General features: G+C 41.5%; 1 non-coding gene across 1 annotated transcript; it reads left to right on the plus strand.

Moving 5' to 3' along the window:
* Positions 1–20,062: 20,062 nt before the first annotated feature.
* TRNAW-CCA (transfer RNA tryptophan (anticodon CCA)) lies at positions 20,063–20,135 on the plus strand. The gene has a single exon. It is a non-coding gene; the product is annotated as a tRNA-Trp (tRNA).
* Positions 20,136–20,433: the final 298 nt, after the last annotated feature.

Genomic DNA, 20,433 nt, shown 5'->3' on the forward strand with positions numbered 1-20,433 from the left:
TCACCAGAAATCTGAGAAATAAATGTCTGCTGCTTATAAACTCCCAATCTGTGGCATTTTGTTAGAGCAGCCTGAACAGGCTAAGACATAGATATAGGTGCTTTCCATGACAGTACTCTTGCCTTTTGTCAGCTGAATCTTTTCTTTACGTAGAAACACCCCAGCCGATCCAGCTCTCTCTGGCCCTCGGCTCTCATTCTCACTAAGCACATTTTTCAGTCTCATTAGAGGAAATATCAAGATACTTGTTATGGAAAGATAAAAAATCTTAACCATAGGTACCAACAACCCCATAAAATAAAAATGACCTTTAAAACTGAATCAAGCAAGTATTGACCCATCCCCGCCTCATGCTGTCCATTAATTGGCCATGTTTCTTGAGCGAAAGAAAGATTTTTTTCAGTGGTCTTAGCAAAGGAATGGAGTACGACCCTCTGGAATCTCTACCCCTGCTGTTACTAATTATCTTACTCCGGGCAAATTACTCGTACTTTCGACCAGGGTGGCCCTGCCTGTAAATGTGGTTCATGTTATTTACACATATCTCGCAGGGCATTTTGAGACAAATTGTGGAGCTATCTGTGGCCTAGAAAGGCAAAGCATGATTCTGGCGAAGAGGCCCCTGCAGTCAAACCCCAGGAGAAGCCATTCAAACCTCTGACTTTCTTCCTGTGGTCTAGAAACAGGGGTGATGGTCAAATTCCAAGGCATATGGCTTTCTGTTCATTAGGAGTGAAGCTGAGACCAGCAACTCATTTCACAGGTCACGTTCCAGCCATCAGAGTTTAATTACTACCAAACCTATTGGCCCAGGTCCCAACCACGTTAGGGCATGCATGAAAGTTCTAAAGGATCCAGTTACCAATTCCCACCTTTCAGAGATAAAAAGACATTCATTGAGTGGCACCAGAGAAAAAGCTGAAATACATCAACTGAGACTGTGGCTTTTTTTTTTTTTAATGAAAATAACAGTTCAGTGTTGATGATCAGGACACATGACTCAGCTTCAAGGAAGTCAATCTGCAGACATAGTAGATGAATTTGAGGAACTCTGCCCTTCCCTCTAAGGCTGGTCCAGTTGCTATGGCAACAGGTAACTAGTTTTCTTAGGTGGATGTGCAGCTTGATTTTCTTTGGGACCAAAGAATCCCTTGATATGATTGCACTGGGCATATTTAAGACTGAAGCAACCTACGAGTCTCAAAGCACAGATCTCTTACCTAGAAATCATTTGTGTGGTGGGAAAATATGTGATGATTCTGGGCCATAAATAAAAGGATATTTCTGAGATAATGGGTTCACATACAAAACACAGAGTAGTCGGGCATGTTGTTATGACTAACTTGTCATTCAGGCTGTAAGTCGTGTCTGACTCTGAGACTCCATGGACTGCAGCACACTGGGCTTCCCTGTCCTTCACTATCTCCCGGAGCTTGCTCAATCTCACTTTCATTGAGTCAGTGATGCCATTCAACCATCTCATCCTCTTGACGTCCAACCTATGTCACCTCCATCTCCTCCTGCCCCCTAAATAGTATTTCCCTTTCCCTCTCTCCTTTGGTCATTTTAGGCTTTCCAACACAGGGTTTGTTGTTGCTATTATTTGGGTAGTTGAGTGGCTGGGTGGCTGGTATTGGGAGCTGTTCCCCATCTAACATAGTGTTTGTTCTATGTGGGGACAGGGACTCTGAGGATGGTCTTACAGTGGAATAAGAGAAACTTTGGGAAAAGTCAAAGCCTCAGGCAAATCCGGCCATCCTCTCCAGCTCTCTGCAAGATAAGGGTGAAACAGCCCCTTTATCTTCTTCCCATAATAACTTCAGAGCATTCCTGAGAAGCTACAGAACTGCTGAGAGCTCTCTGCAATGACAGGTACCTGGGGTTACTTTTCTAAGACTGGATTCCTAAAAGGAGACCAAAGAAGTGGTTAAGACCATGAACTGTAATTACAACCTTTACCCTGTTTACCCTGGAGCCTGGAGTATAAGGGCAATTCCTGGTGCCGAAGGACAGAAATAATCCAGATTTTTGAGGAGGAAGGACACAAGGATCACCTCGCAGCTCAGCTCGAGCAGTGGGATCAGTGCGGGTGGCATCTGCCCAAGGGGGCGTCACTGGGCACCTCAAACAACCCTAATAACTCTGAAGAAAAGAATGTATCCTTGCTCAGAAATCTCGATTTTTTTAAAATTAATTTTTATTGCAGAGTAGTTGCTTTTCAGGGGCTTTCCCAGTGGCTTAGATGGTAAGAATCTGCCTTCTATGGGGGAGACCTCGGTTCGATCCCTGGGTAGGGAAGATCTCCTGGAGAAGGGAATGGCAACCCACTTCAGTATTCTTGCCTGGAAAATTCCATGGACAGAGGAGCCTGGCAGGCTACAGTCCATGGGGTCTTAAAGGGTCAGACACAAATGAGTGACTAACACACACACACATACACGGTGGCTTTAAAATACTGTTAGTTTCTACTGTACAGCAAAGTGAATCAGCTTTATGTATACATGTTGTGTTAGTCCCACAGCTGTGTCCGACTCTTTGTAACTCCACAGACTGTAGAACCTCTAGGCTCCTTTGTCCATGGGATTCTCCTGGCAAGAATACTGGAGTGGGTAGCCATTCTCTTCTCCAGGGGATCTTCCTGACCCAGGGATCAAACCTGGATCTCCCATATTGCAGATATTTTATTGTCTGAGCCACCAGGGAAGCCCCATATGTATATATACACCCCCTCTTTTTTGGATCTGTATCCCATAGAAAACATGGACGTGGATGTCAATCAACTGCCTGTACCTCCTCCCCACACCTCAGGGCTGTAAACAATGTGTTCTGTTTTGAGATGCAAGCAGATTCTTCTTCAAAGACGGCCACCCCTCTATTCATCCTCAACTTGTCACCCATCCTTTATCCAGATTAAAGATGACCACACCTTTCATCTACAGAGTGCTCCCAAAGGACTGAGGACAATTTTACCCCAAAGGATCATGAGACACTTCTATATTGCACCTTTTGAGAAAATATCAAGTTACTTTCCCTGTAATTAACACCTACGAAAACACACTCTTTTTTATTTTTGGCCTTTTGAATCATTTCTTTAGAATATTTTTCCAGGAGTAGGGTTCCTATGCCAAAGATATGGACATTTTTAAGGCTCTTGTGATTTACTATCTATACTGCTTTTCAAAAGGATTGGGCTGGTTCACACAGCTACCATATGTGTATGTGTTGCAGATATGTATACACACTTTTTTCAACACAGCAAACTTATGAGCAGTACTTTCAAAAGCTGCTTCTGGGACTCAGGAGGGGAATATATTTCAAACATTTAGTGGGAACCAGGGAAGGGAAAGTTCCTAAAAGGGATGTGATATAGCTACATAGAGAGGAGGGGCCAGAGCAATGGGGACTCTACTCTCTGTCCCCCTACATAAGAGTTGGGACCAATCAACAGGAACCTGGGTTCACCCCACCCAGGCCAGCCAGAGTTCCTTCTTAGCAAGGGTCAAGCACATAGACACAGAGGTGAGGTGGCCTTGGGAAGGGAGGAGAGCTGGGTGGAGGGCCATTAAATGTTGACTCACTCAGGCTTGACCAAACTTCCTCCCTTTTTCCACACTCCAGTACAATTTTGGTGAACTTAAGTAAACTGCACCAGCTGCTAAGTGTTCCCACTTCCTCTGGGTTATTATCACAGACCCACACCAGCTCCGGTATATGAAAATCCCCTCCCCTCAAAACCTGTGAGCAGAGAGAGGCTCATGGGGAAGAACAGACTCGCAGGCATTCCAGTTTTTAAGTTTCTGGGCAGAATCCTGGGAGAACCTGAGCTGCTTAAATATTCTTCAGTGCTTCCCCCAATATGCATTTTCCTTAAATGCTCCGCTGAGTCTTGGCATGTCGATTTCTAATTCTTCGATATTTTATGTGTTGATTTTTAAATGTCCCTTGTGCTTTTGCCTTCCTTTCCTATGTTTTATGCATCTTCAGTACCACCTGTACTTACCACAAGGCTGCCATTACATAACACATTAAAACAAGTGCCTTCAAAATGCTCAACAACATTAATGAGACTTTTGAAAGAAAGTGGCACATCCCTCTCACCACAGTCTCCTCTCTCTGAGTTTCCTGCCAGCCTTTATCCAAATGAATGTATATTTAGCTACAACATCACTTTGCTTTACTCTGAGCATCACATTACATATGTTCTGTTTTGTTATGTAGTTTTAGGGCTTATAATTTTTAGTGATTACATCATGTTCCATCAACAGGATGGAGTATCATGTCATTTACTATCCTGATACATATTTTATTTCCATTTTTTCGCTGTAATTTTTTTTGAAGTTTTTAAAACAGTTCTATTGATACAATTCACATGCCATTCACTTCACCCATTTAAGGTGTGCAATTCAATATTTCTCAAAAAAAAGAAAAAACAAACCTCACAGGGTTGTGCAGCCATTGTTGTTGTTCAGTCGCTCAGTCATGCCTGACTCTTGGCAAAGCCCATGGACTGCAGCACACCAGGCTTGCCTGTCCATCACCATCTCCTGGTGTTTGTTCAAACTCAAGTCCATGGAGCCGCTGATGCCATCCAACCATCTCATCCTCTGTCATCCCCTTCTCCTCCCTCCTTCAATCTTTCCCAGCATCAGGGTCTTTTCCAATGAGTCAGCTCTTCGCATCAGGTGGCCAAAGTATTGGAGCTTCAGCTTCGGCATCAGTCCTTCCAATGAATATTCAGGGTTGATTCCCTTTAGGATTGACTGGTTTGATCTCCTTGCCATCCAAGGGACTCTCAAGAATTTTCTCCAGCACCACAGTTCAAAAGCATCAGTTCTTCAGTGCTCAGCCTTCTTTATGGACCAACTCTCACGTACATACATGACTACTGGAAAAACTACAGCTTTAACTATACGGACCTTTGTTAGCAAAGTAATGTCTCTGCTTTTTAATATGTTGTCTAGGTTTGTGCAGCCATTACCACAATGTAATTTTAAAGTATCTGCGTCCCCTGCCAAAAGAAACCCTTTACCTATTAGTAACTCTCCACCATTTCCCCGTCCCCTCCCCCCAGTCCTAGGCAACCACTAGTCAACTTTCTACTTGTGTTTTTGCCCATTCTAAACATTTTATATTTACATAAATGAAATCATACAATATGCTGTCTTCTGTGAGTTTCATCTAGTGCAATGTTCTCAAAGATTATCCATGTTGTAGGATATACCATCCTTCATCATTTTTTATTGTCCAAAAAAGTTCCTTTGAATGGAGATACCATATTTTATTGATCTATTTATTCATATAAGTTGTTTTTACTTTGGGGCTATTATGAATAAGGCATTTATGAACATTCATGTACAAATTTTCATTTCTCTTGGTTATACACCTAGGTGTGGAAATGCCAGATCATAAGACATTTCTGTATTTCACATTTTGAGGAACTATCAAACTATTTTCCCCTGCAATTAATACCTATGAAAATATACTTTTTTTGGTCTTTTAAATCATTTCTTTAGAATATTTTTCCAGGAGTAGGGTTCCTATGCCGAAATTATGGACATTTTTGTGGCTTTTGCTATTTACTATCTATACTGCTTTTTGAAAGGATTAGACGTATAAGTAAAACACAATATCTAAATAAGTTTACACAACTACCATATATCATCTGTGTATCATGTATGTATACACACACTTTTTTCAACACAGCAAACTTTTGAGGAAGATGTCACAATTAATCTCATATTTATAGATGAAGATACCAAGGGTCCTAGAGATTGGAAACTCAAGTGTTAGATGACCAGCCAAAGCCAAGCAATGCCTCTTTTATGGGCTTCATTGGCTTCAAGTGTCTGAATCCAACATGTCACTGGTTTCAATGAGTAATTGCTGACTACGAGTCTCTCCTGTAATTTCTTCAGCTTGTGTCACAATGAAACAAGAATGGTGATGGAGTCAGAGGCACGGGATCAAATTCCAGCCCCATAACATGCTAGCATGGAGACCTAGAGTAGGTTGCTGAATCACTAAGCATCCGTTTCCACAAACATACAATGTGATGATACCTACGTCATAGGCTTATCTGGAGGATTTGAATTAAAATTCAAGTCAGCAAAGAAACTTACATAATAATGCTCAGATCATTTTTCATGTTAATGACAAATGGCTTATTGTTATTCTTCCTTGGTGCCCTCTTCAAAGTAAAATATTAGGTATCTTCCATTCCCTATTATAATCTAATACATTTTCTCCTCTACTGTCAGTCAGAAAATTATCCTCTGAGTTACTGTAACTTAGCTCTATACTAAATTTATGACTTTTTATATAAAATATTGATTACATAAGCAATTTCAAGGTTTATAAAAATGTTTCAATAAAATTTATAGCAATTATAGATTTTAAAAATTTATAAAAGGCACAAGTAAATTATTTAGAAACTTATCAATTAAGTTCAAATGGTGCATTTACTTTTAAATTAAAAATATTCAGAACTTTTAAATTATAAACTATAATTAAAAATTTTAAGTAAAACACAACGTCTAAAATAGAAATATTTTAAATATTGAAAAACAATCAATCATGAGTTAATAAAATAAGAATTGGCTCATAAACATAAATGCTTATTTTAAAAGTAGAAGTCTGATGGTATGGGGAGAGAGGTGGGAGGGGGGTTCAGGATTGGGAACACGTGTACAGCCATGGCAGATTCATGTTGATGTATGGCAAAACCAATACAGTATTGTAAAGTAAAATAAAAAAAAAAAAGAAAGAGCAAAAATAAATAAATAAATAAAAGTAGAGGTCTGGCTCTAAGGACCTTGTAAACAAGATAATAATGATAAAGCAAAAACAGCTGTGGTCCCTCATTCTGAAGTCTTGGATTTCTGCATAGCTTTGACACTCACTTGGTATATGACCTCTTTGGCGTTCCACATTTCTTTAGCAATAAAAAGTATAGTATATAATTTGCTGTTTTTTAAAAGAAGATCCTATAAGGCAATGTATCTGAAAACAATCAACAACACATAAAAATTGTACAGCTTTTTGATACATCAAAACCTAGGTGTGATAGTTACACCACACAATTTGTCCATTCACTTATATGATAAGAACCCTAAATTATCTAGGAGTTCAGAAAAAATAGGAAGGAAAATAAAAATGCAGAGTCATCATCTATCCAAACGTGAGAAAATATCACATAAAAGAAGAAACAGTTCTCTCCCTTGTATTGACCTCCCATGTATCACTGGAGAACAATATCATATGCAAAATGATTCGGGAAGTATAGGCTCATAAAATAGTCATATGGAACTTTTACAGGATGGAGGGAAGGATGCTGTAACTTGCATCTTTGCAGATGGGATCTGCTTGGTGACCAGCGGCAAATTTAGGGGAAAGTATCAATAGGTAAGTGGCAAGTTATAAGCTTATTTCAAAATCATACATTGCAGTCTTAACTCCCAGGACCTCAGCATGTGACTGTATTTAGAAGTAGGGTGTTTCAAGAGGTGATTAAGTTAAAATGAGATAATCAGCGTGGGCTCCAATCCAAATAACTGCAATCCTTATAAGAAGAGGCAATGTATACACAGATGCACAGGTAAGGAAGGTCATGTGAAGACACAAGGAGAACACGGCCATCTGTGAACCAAGGAGGGAAGTCTCAAACCAACTCTGGTGACAGCTTCATCTCAGACTTCTAGCCTCACAGAACCATGAGAAAGTAAGTTTCTGTTGTTTCAGTCACCCAGTTTGGAAACCCTAGAAAATGAATAGACAGCTTCCCAGCAAAAACAAAACAAAACAAACAAATTCAAAATCAGGAGGAAGGACTTTTAGCAGAGAAGCTTTTGGGGACTTTGAGGCAGTTAGGTGGAACCAGTGGTAAGGAACCCACCTGCCAATGCAGGAGACATAAGAGATGCAGATTCTATGCCTGGGTCAGGAAGATCCCCTGGAGGAAGAAATGGCTATCCACTCCAGTATTCCTGCTTGGTAAATCCTTTGGACCAAAGAGTCTGGTGGGCTACAGTCCATAAGGTCACAGAGAGTCAGACACAACGGAAGCGACTTAAGCACAAGCAGCTGGTGTAAGAAAGGTTTCCAAATAAACTGGATGTTGCCTTGACTAGTGACAAAACAGATGCAGATGTTTGCATGGACAGGATTTTGTACATCAGTGCTGAGCAGGCCCTGGGGATACTTAGGTGAATACGATGCTGTCTTACTCTCAGGGAGGCCTCCCAGTCTAGTGGGAGAGAGAGGTGAACAAACAATATTCAAAGGAGTGGTGCACATTCAGGACACAGATATACAGAAGAAGATGCAGTTGGGGCAAAGGAAGAACAGCTGGCCCAGCCAGGAGAGGGGCTCCTGTGACCAGAAGGTTTCTGGAGGAAGGTGGCACAGGAGCTGAGGCCAGGAGGACAACGTTAGGTAATCAAAGAAGCGGTATGGGGCAAGGTGGCTGGGAGGTGGTGGGTTGCTGGAGATAGAGAAAGACACGCATGGTGTCAAAGGAAGAGAAAATGTCATGAGTGCAAGAGGCATGCAATATAAAGAAGTGTTGAGTTTTTATGTCTGACTCTCTGGGACCCCATGGACTATAGCCCACCAGCCTCCTCTGTCCATGGAATTTTCCAGGCAAGAATACTGGAATGGGTTGCCATTTCCTACTCTAGGGTTTTTATATGAACCACAGATAATTTGGGGCTGTTAGACCTCAAAGAGTGAGACAGAGGTGGACCGTGATGACTCTGGAGAAGCAGGTAAGAGGCCCACGATACTTTTACAACAGTATGTGAATGGATTTGCTGGGCAGCAGACAGGAGCATGCATGTGAGAGGAGGAGAGACTAGGAGCTTGGCAAATATTTAGGCCACTGTGGTCACAGACCAGGAAAGACAGAGGTGTAGAGAGTGAGGGAGTGGAGACAGGGACACAGAGCGTAGACTCCAGGAGAAGTGAAGGACATGAGGAGGGTACAGCTGAGGGGTAATTTGTTTGCCTCAGGGTCTGCCCTGGGCACCAAAAGGCCCAAAGAGCACTCTCCACTGTGGAACCCTGATTTTAAATGCCTTCACTGATGTAAAATTTGTACTATATTTTGGCCCCTGCCTTCTTGCCTCAAGTCGAACTTTTTGCTGCCACCAAATATTTTTGCTTTTCCCCATGCACACACCCTGTTGTGCAGTGTGTCTGCCATTCTGCTAAGAATGACACACATGTGCGCACAAGCTGCTAAGCATTAATTGTACAATTTCAGGAAGGCAGCAGATAAGTTCAATGCTCTTATACTGACATTTAAATCTGACATTGTACAATATAGATAAAACTGATAAAATTCATACTAATAATTTGATTTAATATTTAATATTTGGCAGACCACAAATGGGGCCATAGCCATGGGCCTAATTCTCCCAAAGAGCAAATAGGTGGTACAATTTCAAGTGCAGAGGTTAGGAAGCCTACCTTCGGATTATCTGCACTTGAAATTTCTTTTCTAGGGAAAAGATATTCATTCTGTAATTAACAGCAAAATTTTTAATGTGTGAAATTCCCTGGGAGAGATGGCATGTTGGATTTCATTCACAATAAGAGAGAAGAGGGCTTCCCAGGAGGCTCAGAGGTAAAAAATTCGCCTGCCAATGCAGGAGACGCAAGAGATGAGGGCTTGACACTTGGGTAAGGGAGATCCCCTGGAAATTCCAGGCAAGTTTTCTTGCCTGGAAAAATTCCACGGACAGAGGAGCCTGGCCAGCACCACACAAAGGTGGTTGTTACTGTTTGGTCATTAAATTGTGTCCAACTCTTTTGCGACCCCATGGACTGTAACCCACCAGGCTCCTCTGTCCACAGGATTCTCCAGCAAGAATGCAGGAGTGGGTTGCCAGTTCCTCCTCCAGGGGATCTTCCTGACCCAGGGATCGAACCCACATCTCCTGCATTGGCAGGTAGATTCTTTACCACCTAGCCACCAGGGAAGCCACACACAAAGATTACTTTCTCTCAAAGAAACAAAAGAAATGGAATTTACAGTGATAGTAGAGAGGACACATGTCAGGGTCATTTAATCTGAAATTCTATTATGAAAGATAAAACTGTAAAACAGATATATTATAGGACATTGTATATGGCAATAGTTCATTTTCTTTCACTGCCATGTGTACCATTCTGGGACTATATCACATTTCTTTTTCTGTTTCTATTAGCTGGTTCCTGTTGCTTGCAAATAAGAACTTCATGAGACATGTGCAAAAATCCGGAGAGGAATGTTATAGGTTAGGAGTAGCAGGGAGAGAGGCCCTGATGCCATTATGTAACCACCTTGTATTGATTACTTTTTAATCAGATATTGTAACTAAGTGTTCACACACACACACACGCACACACACACACACACTCTCTCTCCTAGATCAATAGTTAATAGTCAGAGATAACCCCAGTTAATCATTCTCACTCAACAATGGTATCCCAGGCATTGAATTAGGCAAAATGCTATGAAGTATGATTAGTATTTATGCAAACTGGGAAACTCACATTTAATAAACTGAAATAAATGGCTTAAGATCATCTATGTAATGACAAAGTAAGAACTTGAACCCAGCATTGTCTGCCTCCAAAATCTATGCTTCTCATCAACATACCATATTGATAATTTCTTTTTCTGAAGCTAAGAAAAAAGCTGATTAATTTATGAAGGACATATAAAGCAGATCCTGTTAACTCTAAATGATATCAAGCAGCACCAGAAATCTTTCAGGATTCCTTATTTTCCCCAGTGTCTGTGCAGAGCATCCAAGGCAAGGTGGTAGATGTGACTCAGAAAGGATGAACATTCCATGGAGTGGTGAGCATGACAAACTGCTTGCCAATATTCTTCAGTTACTGGCAGACATTGATGCTCTTGTCCAGCTCTGCTAAATAGAGTCTTAGGTAATAATGGTAATTCATATTCATAAAATATTTTACAGTCTCTCTAAAACATTCTGGAACACTGCTAGATCATAAACAGCAATATATGTCTTCACCACCTACATGGTCTTTCTTTGAAAGATGTCTTTTTTTTTTTTTTATAGAATGAGTACAGAGTAGAGAAGGAATATAATTGTTTTTGTTATGTTTCATTTTTTTTTACAGGTAAATACTAAATCAGACTCAGTTCAAAATATTGAACTGATTTAACCTATTAGAATTTTACAGATTATGACACTGATGTGTTTTGGTTTGTTGGTTGGTTGCTGTTGTTCTGTTGGTGATAGTTTTTGTTGTTTGCTTGGTGCAAAGTGTTATTGGTTTAGGCACAATTTATTAAAACAAAGAGGATTCCCTCCTTTGGTGGAATTTCTCTTAAGTTTCTATCTGAAACACAGAAAACATTAAAAGAAACAACTGAACCTGAACAGATTTAGCATCTGTGCTGTGCTTAGCTGCTCAGTCATCTGACTCTTTTCAACCCCATAGACTATAGCCCGCCAGGCTCCTCTGTCCATGGGGATTCACCAGGCAAAAATACTGGTGTCGGTTGCCATGCCTTTGTCTAGGAGATCTTCCCGACCCAGGGATTGAACCCAGGTCTCCTGCGCTGCAGGCAGATTGTTTACCAGCTGAGCCACCAGAGAAACCCACTAGGGGCATTTCTGGGCTTCCCTGGTGGCTCTGCATTGTGCCTGCAATGCAGAAGACACAGGTTTGATCCCTGAGTCAGGAAGATCCCCTGGAGGAGGCCTTGGCAACCCATTCCAGTATTTTTGCCTGGAGAATCCCAGGGACAGAGAAGCCTGATGAACTACAGTTCATAGGGTTGCAAAGAGCCAGATACTACTGAAGTGACTGAGAATGCACGCAAGCACGCATGCTCAAGGGCATTTCTATACACCATGCAACTGCAGTTATGGAATCATGTCTGAAGGCAACACTGGAATCCATTTAGAAATTGGTAGTAACAATCAATGGAGAAGGCAATGGCACCCCACTCCAGTAGTCTTGCCTGGAAAATCCCATGGATGGAGGAGCTTGGTGGGCTGCAGTCTGTGGGGTCGCTAAGAGTCGGACATGACTGAGCAACTTCACTTTCACTTTTAACTTTCATGCATTGGAGAAGGAAATGGCAACCCACTCCATTGTTCTTGCCTGGAGAATCCCAGGGACAGGGGAGCCTGGTGGGCTGCCGTCTATGGGGTTGCACAGAGTCGGACACGACTGAAGTGATTTAGCAGTAACAATCAATCCCTAGGAAAAAACTCTTAGCCGAATAGACAAGGGCAGAGTAGGGCTATAAGAACAGTTAACGTATTTTCTCTTGGCTGCTTTTTTAGTTACACTGTTTCCTAAACCAATTTTATTTTTGAACACTCCTCTCTAAAAATTATCATCCAGCAGACAGCTATGGTATCATCTGCTGCCTGCTGCTTATAATTGACAAGTGATTGCTGGTACAAATCGTGTCATTAATCAGCCTTGAAGAGAAGTGAAAACTGTACCCTCCATCCAAACACAAAGCTAGTTTTTGGTGTTGGTACTTTCTACTTTTGCAGCCTGGGCTGATGTGAGCACATAAACATCAGCTGCTACTCCTGGTGGGGGGGCACTTCAGCTTACAGAATGTGGGCAGCTGACTCCTTCATATATTATGCCAGGTGAGCCTGAATATCTTCATGGACTTCATGCCCAGTCATATTTGTGGGCAGGGAAACAAACACCTACCAATTGTTGGGAAAAGGCAGCTTCTTTTGGAAAAGGGCAGACACACAGCAAATGCAAAGCCCACCTGTGCAACAACAGGAAAACATAAAGCCCAGTAGTTGCACTCAAGGAACTCTTTCTTTCTGACCCTCAATATTCTGAAAGGAAAGTTTATTCTTCCTGAGTGTCTCTTCCATCTAATTTATAATCATAAATAAAATCACTTTTGCATTATAAAAGTGTACTTGACGGTTAAAGACATTGAAGTATTAGACAAATTCTCAATGGAGAAAAATCCTTTTAGGTTTTGAATTGCTTTTTTAAAAAATCTAAGAAACACAGAGGATGAGCCATCACTGCAGGTTTGGAACCTGGTATTTAGGTGCTTTATTTGCCAAACTGGTGTTTAGTTTCACTGAGTCATTCTCCTTCTAATTCTTTATTTCCCAATGTATGATGTTAATGTATTTACTTAAAGTTCTAGGGAAGTTAAACATACAAATTGAACATGGCAATATAGCCACTATATTCTTCTTAACTTTCTCTTTTTAATTTTAGGATTTACCTTTTAGTATCAGTGTATGTATACAAATAGCAAAAGAAATGGGAAACAGAGGTTGATCCACCTTGATTTACTGTTACATTTGGTCTATTCCTGGACTCACCTTGACCTGGCATGATAAGAACTAAGGAATTTCTGTACCTAATCACCAAATAGATGAGAGAGTAAGGGAATGCATGACAGAATTCATAGAGGAAGAAAGAGTTATTTCACTGATTTTTGCCCAGGAGAGTCCTCCTGCTCTTTGACTGAATTTGAACTCTATTCTCTATGAAATCTATTTGTTTTGGCTGAAATTTGGAATTTATCTAAAGTCAGTGCTAGTCTTAACATTATCTAGGAATTCAGCTTAATATTAAACTTTGCAATGGATTAAGGGGATTTATTTGCTTGGTTACTTTTTAAAAGATCCCATCCACACATTTGAAATGTAGCTCTGAATTGTGTTAATTTAATGAAAAGCATGGAGGAGATGTAGGTGTTTATTTGCTTTTTGAACTCTAATGTGAAGAGGAACTAAAAAGCCTCTTGATGAAAGTGAAAGAGGACAGTGAAAAAGTTGGCTTAAAGCTCAACATTCAGAAAACTAAGATCATGGCATCTGGTCCCATTACTTCATGGGAAATAGATGGGGAAACAGTGGAAACAGTGTCAGACTTTATTTTGGGGGGCTGCAAAGTCACTGCAGATGGTGACTGCAGCCATGAAATTAAAAGAAGCTTACTCCTTGGAAGAAAATTTATCACCAAGCTAGATAGCATATTCAAAAGCAGAGACATTACTTTGCAAACAAAGGTCCATCTAGTCAAGGCTATGATTTTTCCAGTGGTCATATATGGATGTGAGAGTTGGACTGTGAAGAAAGCTGAGTGCCGAAGAATTGATGCTTTTGAACTGTGCTGTTGGGGAAGACTCTTGAGAGTCCCTTGGACTTCAAGGAGATCAAGCCAGTCCATCCTAAAGGAGATCAGTCCTGGGTGTTCATTGGAAGGAATGATGCTAAAGCTGAAACTCCAGTACTTTGGCCACATCATGAGAAGAGTTGACTCATTGGAAAAGACTCTGATGCTGGGAGGGATTGAGGGCACGAGGAAAAGGGGACGACAGAGGATGAGATGGCTGGATGGCATCACTGACTCAGTGGACATGAGTTTGAGTGAACTCTGGGAGTTGGTGATGGACAAGGAGGCCTGGCGTGCTGCGATTCATGGGGTTGCAAAGAGTCGGACACATGTGAGCAACTGAACTGAACTGAATCTAATGTCAGTCCAGTTCAGGTGTCCTGATTTCGAGGGTCTAAGAATTCTCATACACTCAGAAAATGAACTTGATTTGAAAATAGCCTACACTCAAAGCAGCTATAAACTGCAGCCATGCCCATTTGCTTCAGCCTCCTGAAGTGTGTGTGTGTACAAAAAACAATGAAAATGACTAGAAAGAAGCTACAGTGATCAAGACATAGTACTGGCAAAAGAATGGGGGAGGGAATCAATGGAACAGAATACAGAGCCCAGAAACAGACCGGCATAACTATATTCAACTCATCTTTGATGAAGGAGTCAAGGGGCAGCAAAATGGAGCAAAGATAGTCTTTTCAGCAAATGGTGTTGTACCAACTAGACACCCACAGGGAAAACAAAAAGTGAATCTGGACACAAACCTAACACCTTTCACAAAAATAAACTCAATTGGACCTAAATGTAAAAAGCAACACTACAACATTCCTAGGAGATAACATAAGAGAACACATAGATGAGCTTGGATATGTATGTCAATAACGTTTTTAGATATAGCATCAAAGGTACCACATATAAGAGAAATAATTGACAAGCTGGACTTTTAAAAAAAAGCAGTGTCAAGGGACAGAGAAGATGGGGAAAATACATCTGCAAAGAACATACCTGATAAAGAATTGTTATCCACAATGTACAAAAAATAATGAAAACTCAACAGTAAGAAAACAACTAGCTAGATAGCATATTAAAAAGCAGAGATATTACTTTGCCAACAAAGGTCTATTTAGTCAAGGCTATGGTTTTTCTAGTGGCCATGTAGGATGTAAGAGTTGGACTGTGAAGAAAGCTGATGACCGAAGAATTGATGCTTTTGAACTGTGCTGTTGGAGAAGACTCTTGAGAGTCCCTTGGACTGCAAGGAGATCCAACCAGTCCATCCTAAAGGAGATCAGTCCCAGGTGTTCTTTGGAAGAACTGATGTTAAAGCTGAAACTCCAGTACTTTGGCCACCTCATGTGAAGTGTTGACTCATTGGAAAAGACCCTGATGCTGGAAGGGATTAGGAACAGGAGGAGAAGGGGATGACAGAGCATGAGATGGCTGGATGGCATCACTGACTCGATGGACATGAGTTTGTGTGAACTCCAGGAGTTGGTGATGGGTAGGGAGGCCTGACGTGCTGTGATTCATAGGGTCGCAGAGTTGGACATGACTGAGCGACTGAACTGAACTGAACTGAACTGAACTGAGCTTAAAAAATGGGCCAAAGATCTTAACAGACACCTCACCAAAGAAGATATACAGAATACAGATGGATATGAAACAATGCTTCACATCATACATTATCAGAGAAATGCAAATTAAAATGAGATAGCACACACGTATTAGAACATCCAAAATCCAGAACACTGACAACACCAAACGCTGGTGAGAGTGTGAAGCAACAGGGGAATGGAAAGTGGTACAACCCCTTTGGAAGAGAGTTTGGCAATCTCCTAACAAAACTAAATATACCCTGACCATGCAATCCAGCAATCACGCTTCTTGGTACGTACCAAGGGAGCTGAAAACTGATGTTCACACAAAAACCCTGTAAACAGATGTTAATAGCAGATTTATGCATAACTGCCAAAACTTGAAAGCAACTGAAATGTTTTTCAGTAGGTGAATGGATAGACAAATTGTGGTACTAGACAATGGGATACCATTCAGTGCTAAAAGAAATGACCTATGAAACCATGAAAAGACCTGAAGGAAATTTAAATGCATATTACTAGTGAAAGAAGCCAGTCTGAAAAAGCTACATGCTGTATGATTCCAACTCTGTGACATTCCAGAAAAGGCTAAGTGGTTTCCAAACACTGATCTTTTTATTGCCTCCACAGCTTTACCTTTTCCAGAATGTCACAGAGTCAGAATCATACAGTATGTAGCTTTCTCAGACTGGCTTCTTTAGATGTCCATTGACAGATAAATGGATAAAGAGGTTGTGGTACATATATACAATGGAATATTACTCAGCCACTAAAAGGAACACACTTGAGTCTGTTTTAATGGGGTGGATGAACCTAGAGCCTATTACACAGAGTGAAGTAAATCAGAAAAATAAAAACAAATATCATGTATTAATGATTAATGCGTATATATGGAATCTAGGGAGCTTCCCAGGTGGCGCTAGTGGTAAAGAACCAGTCTGCCAATGCAGGAGACGTAAGAGACATGGGTTCAATCCCTGGGTCAGGAAGGTCCCCTGGAGGAGGGCATGGCAACCCACTCCAGTATTCTTGCCTGGAGAATCCCATGGATAGAGGAGCCTGGCAGGCTACAGTCCATAGGATAGTAAAGAGTCAGACACGACTGAAGAGACAGCATGCTCGCATGCATGGAATCTAGAAAGATGTACTGATGAACCTATTTGCACGGCAGCAATGGAGACGCAGGCATAGAGAACAGACTTGCGAACACAGGAGTGAGAAGGGAGATGGTGAGACAAATGGAGAGAGCAGCATTGAAACATACGCTACCATATGGAAAACAGACCGCCAGTGGCAATTACTTTCTGTATCACTTAGGTAACTCAAACTGGGGCTCTGTGACAACCTAGAGGGGTGCAAAGGGGTGGGAGGTGGGAGGGAGGTTCCAGAGGGAGGGGACATACATATATCTATGGCTGATGCATGTTGACATATGGCAGAAACCAATACAATACTGTAAAGCAATTATCCTTCAACTAAAAATAAATTAATTTTAAAAAATCAGTGGTTGCCAGGAAGTAGGGGAAGGAATGAATAAGCAAACCACAGAGGATGTTTAGGGTAGTAAAACTACCTCTGTGTGATACTATACGTTGATGGATATATGTTATTCTGTTATTATACACCAAGAATGAGCCCTAAGGTAAACTGTGGACTTTGGGTGACTGTGATGTGTCAATATAAGTTCATCAATTGCCTGTTCGTACAGTCACTCTCTGCAAACATTTCCCACGAGGAGCAGGGTGAATTTATGATAAGTGGGCTTGTTGAGACTATGCACAACTCCTCCTGCCAAGCCCGAGAGCTCGAGGTCAGTGACTGAGCTGGTATGATGGAATTTCCTTCATAGTAAGATAAAAAACCAGAATCTGTTGTCTTCAGAAGATAGTAAGCACTTGCTTTTCATGTTTAATGGGGCCTTGGAGGTCAGGCCCAAATAGACATCTCTACTCAGAAAGATGGATTCTGCTGGAGCAATTTTACATTAATAAGAGATTAAAAACAACAACAATAACAACAACAAATTCCGACTCAATGAGGATAAAGGAAATGAGTGCTGAGAGAGCTGGTTTAGATCCAAATTTTTCCAACAAGCCAGAGAGTCTTGATCCAATTACTCAAGTGGGTCAGTGACTACATGTTGACATCCTTCTGTGATGTTTTCCTTTCATTTCCTAAAAAATGTTTGCTTGAAGTGTTTTTTGCAAAAACATTTATGTAATTACCATTATTTAGTTCTAGCCCTAAATTTCAAATCTTGTTAAACCAAACCACTTGACCCAAAAAGTCAATTCTGTGTTCTCCAAGGACCTGCTTTACAATGTTGTATTAGTTTCTACTGTACCACACAATGAATCAGCCATATATAAACATATAACCCCTCCCTTTTGGACTTTCTCTCCATTCAGGTCTCGGAGTGCAATAAGTAGAATTCGCTGTACAGTATGTTCTCATTAGTTATCTATTCGATACATAAGGGCTTCCCAGGTGGTGTTAGTGGTAAAGAACCTGCCGGCTGATACAGGAGATGCAAGATACTCAGGTTCGATCCCTGGGCCGGGAAGACTCCCTGAAGGAGGGCATGGAAACCCACTCCAATATTCTTGCCTGAAGAATCCTATGGACAGAGGAGCCTGGAAGGCCACAGTCAATGAGGCTGCAGAAAGTCCCACACGACCAAGTAATTTAGCATGCTCACTATACACAGTATCAATAGTGTATTTGCGTCGTCCCAATCTCCCAGTTCCTCCCACCACCGCTCCTTTCCTCTCCAAGGGCTTTTATGTTAAACATTAGTGGTCCCTCCACAGTATGGGTCACTGGCTGTGTACTTACTATAACTGTTTTTCCCTTCCTCCTGAATGGGAATCCCTCCCAATCCCCCTGAGGTCATGTTGGAGAAAGACATGGTCCTATTAGAGAAAAGGGCAGGATCTGAACAAACATAAAGAGAGTGCATTGTCTTTGTTCTCTTTTTTCTTGCAGCAGCAAACTGAAGTTTTGAGGTGCTGGTGTCTAAGGATGCTGGAAACATTGTTAGCCTGGGTTCCTGAGAGGCTCTATGGAGCAGAGCTTTCTGCTACTCAGTGTTCCATATGTTGTATTGAGTTAAGCTAAATCGTGGGCTTATTTGTCATCACAGCATAATATAGCCTATACTGATTAGTATACTGGTAAACATGTTGAGACATATTCTTACTCAATAAGAGGGGAAAATCCTCTCTTATTAATCCAGAAATGTATACACACTGCATCCATGTTTTCCAGGGAACACTTGTATAGTTTCTGACTTATGACTATGATCTCTCTTATTTTCTGTGCAAGTAACACCAATAAATGATTAAATGGGCTTCCCAGGTGGCTCAGATGGTAAAGAATCTGCATGCAATGCAGGAGACCCAGGTTTGATCCCTGGGTGGGGAAGATCCCCTGGAGAAGGGAATGGCAACCCACTCCAGTACTCTTTCCTGGAGAATTCCATGGACAGAGGAGCCTGGCGGGCTACAGTCCATGGGGTTTCAGAGTCGGACATGACTGATCAACTAACGCTAGAAGTGGGAGGGGTCTCCCTCTACCTCCCTCATCTTTCTCACAACCACTGCCAGCTACTTACCCCCAAGTAACCAAGTAAATGATGGAATTCATTAATTTATTCAGCCAGTCATTTTTGAGAAAGATACTTTCTGGATGTTCCAAATATAAAACTGAAAAAAAAAAAAAAAAGATTCAGACCATCCCTGTTCCCATAGAGCTTAGACCCCATGGATCTTAGATTACAGGGGAGGAATAAAAAATAAAGAAGTAAGTGAAATGGTAGCTTTTTTAGAAATGTAAAAGTGCTATTAGCAAAAATAAACCAGGGAGGGGGATTACGGAGTGTCCAGTGTGAGGAAGAGTTGCCATAGTCCCAGTATTTATGACAATGCTTGGCACCAAGTGAAGTCTTCAGTGAATGAAGGCCATTGGTGCATACTAATGATACTTACAGGAACTCTCAGCTTTTATTTTGGATCAGCCCAATACATCTCTCTGTATGTGTACAGCCTTGAGGACTTGCCCTGTTTCTCCTATTGCCCAATAAAGTAGGAATGGCAGGTGCTAACTTGGAAAACAAAGATCAGCTGTCATTAGACATATTCCTTAGACTCCTCAGATTGCTCACTGCCTTCTGTTCCCAATTCGACTTTGCTGAATATTGGTTTCATTTTTCGCTCACAAGCTTCCTCTTGACTCTCAGTATTTAGTGATGATATTTAAATGCCTGAGTTAATGTTCAATCCCCCTGCAAGGACTCATCTCACTGCTGGAATCAGAGATATCAATTGGGTACTTCCCTGATGGCCCAGCGGCTAGGACTCCATGCTCCCAAAGCAGGGGACCCAGGTTCAATCCCTGGTCAGGGAACTAGATCCCACATACTGCAACTAAAGATTTCCCCATGTGGCAACTAAGACCCACCACAGCCAAAGATATATGCTGCTACTGCTACTGCTAAGTCACTTCAGTCGTGTCTGACTCTGTGCGACCCCATAGACAGCAGCCCACCAGGCTCCCCCATCCCTGGGATTCTCCAGGCAAGAACAATGGAGTGGGCTGCCATTTCCTTCTCCAATGCATGAAAGTGAAAAGTGAAAGGGAAGTTGCTCAGTTGTGCCCGACCCTTAGCATGGACTGCAGCCCACCAGGCTCCTCCATCCATGGG

The sequence above is a fragment of the Capricornis sumatraensis genome, chromosome 7 (genome assembly GCF_032405125.1).
Source record: "Capricornis sumatraensis isolate serow.1 chromosome 7, serow.2, whole genome shotgun sequence".
Taxonomy (NCBI): domain Eukaryota; kingdom Metazoa; phylum Chordata; class Mammalia; order Artiodactyla; family Bovidae; genus Capricornis; species Capricornis sumatraensis.